Here is a 4,058-nt window from a genome sequence, read left to right as displayed (position 1 = left end):
GATCTGATAAAGGGATATAAATGTTCCAATTAGAAATTTATGTAAAAATTAAAATTTTTATGAATTTTGGAAATTCCCAATATCAGAGAGAACTATTATTTGTCTCTATCTCTCTCTCTCTCTCTCTCTCTCTCTCTCTCTCTCTCTCTCTCTCTCTCTCTCTCTCTCTCTCTCTCTCTCTCTCTCTCTCCCTGTTAATGTTTCTTTACCTGGGAGATAACGTAAAGAATAAATGATCAACAATTGTTGACATATCAAATGTTTTCTTGAAGTTTTCCCTTCAGCTGAATAAAATCACCTGACGACAGGAGGAAATAGAACAACAAGGTAAATTAGGGAATGAGAAGGTTCATGTATTTAGCAAATGCGCCAAGTCGAAAATTGGAGTATTCAGCAAATGCGTCAAGTTCGTACGCAGCTCTTCGGCACAAGAGTCCGTGCGAAGTCTGCCGATGACCAAATGTGGGGAGACCCGAATCAGTGTGAGCCCGTTTTTTAGCCCAGGAGGAGGAGGAGGAGGAAGAAGGGGAGGAGGAGGAGGAGGAGGAAGAAGGGGAGGAGGAGGAGGAGGAGGAGGAGGAGGAGGAGGAGGAGGAGAAAGAATATGAGGAAAAGAAGAAAGGAGGAGAAAGAATATGAGGAAAAGAAGGAAGAGGATGAGGAAAAGGAGAAGAACGAGGGCTGGAAGAAGGAGGAGGAGGAGGAGAAAGGGTAGGAAAAGAAGGAGGAGAAGAAGAAGAACTGGGAAGAGGAGGAGGAGGAGAGGATGAAAAAGAGAAAGAACAGAAGAAGGACTGGGACGAGGAGGAGGAGGAGGAGGAAGAACAGGAGAAGAACGATGACTGGGAGAAGAAGGAGGAGGAGAAAGGGGAGGAGAAAGAGGAGAAGAAGAAGAACTGGGAGGAGGAGGAAAAGGAGGAGAGGATGAAGAAGAAAAAGAAGAGAAGGAATGGGACGAGGAGGTGGAGGAGAAGAGAGCGTAGGCCAAGAAAGAGGAAGAAGAAGGAACATTAGGCGGAGGGGAGGAGGAGGGGGAAGAGGGGAGGAGGAGGAGTAGGAGGAGGAAGGGGAGGAAGGGGAGGGGCCACTCGTCGAAACCGACACTTCAATTTTGTATATCAGATGATGCTCTCAACCCCCACCCCCCCCCTCTCTCTCTCTCTCTCTCTCTCTCTCTATCTATCTATCTATCTATCTCTCTCTCTTTCTCTCTCTCTCTTTCTCTGTCCCTCTCTTTCTCTGCCCCTCTCTCTGTCCCTCTCCCCCCTCTCTCTCTCTCTCTCTCTCTCTCTCTCTCTCTCTCTCTCTCTCTCTCTCTCTCTTTCTCTCTTCCCCTCTTTCTCTCCCCCTCTCTCTCTCCCCCCACTCTCTCTCTCTCTCTCTCTCTCTCTCTCTCTCTCTCTCTCTCTCTCTCTCTCTCTCTCTCTCCCTCTCTCTCTCTCTCTCTCTCTCTCTCCCCCCTCTCTCTCTCTCTCTCTCTCTCTCTCTCTCTCTCTCTCTCTCTCTCTCTCTCTCTCTCTCTCTCTCTCTCTCTCTCTCTCTCTCTCTCTCTCTCTCTCTCTCTCTCTCTCTCTCTCTCTCTCTCTCTCCCTTTCCCTCTCCCTCTCCCTCTCCCTTTCCCTCTTCCTTATAATATGAATGACTTCCCACACTCAATATTGCACCCATCATGTCTGTGGCCTGGTAACGACCCTGAGACTTACAACGTACCCAAATCCTATTGTCAATAACACCACATTACGACCAACTTGAAAGACCTTCACGAAGAATTGCTCACACACCACATACATACTCCATCTTTTGTGTGCCAGTGGGAGGGCTCCCATTGGTCAATTTCTATACCCAATAGCGTGTCGGGCATCGCGGCTCTGAGCGAAGGGAATGATTCCTATTGTGAGCGCGAAGTTGCGCCTATGGAGGTGATCTGATCGCGTTCATTGTGTGTAAAAATAAACAGTTTAAGTAACAAATGCAACCACTAAGGGGATGGGATCGTATCGTGTATGTTCGTCCACAAGTCATTGTGCTGTATAGTTACTGTTGGGGTTTATGAGATCAAATCTTAAGCTTCTCTTGGTCCGTCATAAGAACGTAAGAATGGAGGGCACTGCGAGAGATCATAAGGCCTACACTTGGTAGTTCAACGTTCCTGACCACCTGTTATCACTATCCATAAAATTATCTCCTCTCTTTAAAAAAAAAAAAAAAAAATTAAACGCTCACTACAGGGCGAGCATCTTATTCCGTTTCGTTCCTGTCACCCTCCAGTGCGTTCCATTCTTGGTGACCTATTGTTTCATTCGCAGGAGTGAAATTCTTTCTCATTGGGTCACTTCCCCGGCTTGAGATATATTAGGAATCTTCTCGTTGCGTTCCGGGGGGATGTCTTGATGGTTTTTTGAAAATATGTCAGTGGTGGTGATGGTGAAAGTGGTAAAAATTGTGGATGTGGCAGGAGTAGTAGAGTTAGTAGTAATAGTAATGGTTGCAGTAGTGATAGCGGTTGTGGTTGTGGTAGTGGTGGTTATGGTTATGGTAGTAGTTGTGGTAGTGTTTGTGGTTGTGGTTGTGGTAGTGTATGTGGCTGTTTTTGTGGTTGTGTTTATGCTTGTGTTTATGCCTGTGGTTGTGGTACTGGTAAAGGATGTGGTTCTGGTAGTGGTTGTAGTTGCGATTGTGGTAGTGTTTGTGGCTCTGTTTGTGGTTATTGTAGTAGTTGTGGTAGTGGTTGTGGTAGTGGCAATAGTTGAGGTAGTGTTTGTGATAATGTTTGTGGTAGTGTGTGTGGTTGTGGTGGTATTTTTTTAGTACAAATGAATATATTTAGAATACCTTACTTTTAAGGCAAATAAGTAAATCAACGAACACCTACATAATTTAATAAATGAATAGATGCATAAGAAAATAAATAAATAAATAAATAAATAGATGAACAAAGAGATATGTAATCGGCCAATAGAGCTGATGACGCCTCAGTTTCGGCTGACATCTGACGCAAAAGGGCTGACATTTGTGCACCACTGTCAGCATCTTAGCCTCTCACTCACATCCCATAACCAAGGTCTACTAGTTAACATTCTAATCCACACCAACCTAGGCTGGTGTAATAATTGCTTTAGACAAAGAAGCTAGCTATGTGTTAGTTGTAATAACTACAAGAGGATTCCTATATTTGGTGCCAATTGTGTTTGTTTTTATATATATTTTTTAGTATTTTATTTGGAAAATCATATGACAAACTATGTGAGTTTCTTTAGCTCCTCTATAGTGTGATGTAATTTTTTTATGTATTTTGTATGCAAGGCGTCAGGCTGTCTTGTTCAACTGAGATCTCCAATCTAAAATTATTTAGCGTAAGTAAAATTATCTTATTTTGTGTAAAACAAGAGTATAATACATTACCCTACCAAAAAACATTTCACAGTTAACAGAATATGAAAAGGATGTTTCCTCCAAAGAACATTATGAAGAAAAGAAGCAAAGAAACAAAGAAAATATGTATATATATATATATATATATGTTTATATATTATATATGTATATATATACATATATGCGTGTATATATATATATATATGTTTATATATTATATATGTATATATATACATATATGCGTGTATATATATATATATATATATATATATATATATATGTATATGTGTGTGTGTGTGTGTGTGTGTGTGTATGTGTGTATGTATTTATGTACTGTATGTATATATATATATACACAAACACACTTATGAACCTGCGAACAACAATGCGTTGTTGGAACGTGGTATCCTGCCCAAAAACTCCCAAAACGCGAATGAAAAACCTGATGCCAAAGGAACCATAAATTTTGATATTTTGGCCTCGATAGTGGTTTTCAAATTCGACCAAATTCCTTCACACCTCGTGATCGCGTCTAACGTAAATAAACAAGAATTTTTGTTCCCAAAAATATCCAAAACCCTACTGGTGAAGGAACTGAAAATTTGATAAAAAAAGAAAAAAAAAAAGAAGTGGGTGATATGGTCGGAAAAATAATATAGTTTTGGTCAAGAAATATGGGAGAGTTT

Source organism: Oratosquilla oratoria, chromosome 15 (assembly GCF_046742065.1).
Source record: "Oratosquilla oratoria isolate Oo_2021 chromosome 15, ASM4674206v1, whole genome shotgun sequence".
NCBI lineage: Eukaryota > Metazoa > Arthropoda > Malacostraca > Stomatopoda > Squillidae > Oratosquilla > Oratosquilla oratoria.
This window is presented reverse-complemented; position numbering follows the sequence as displayed.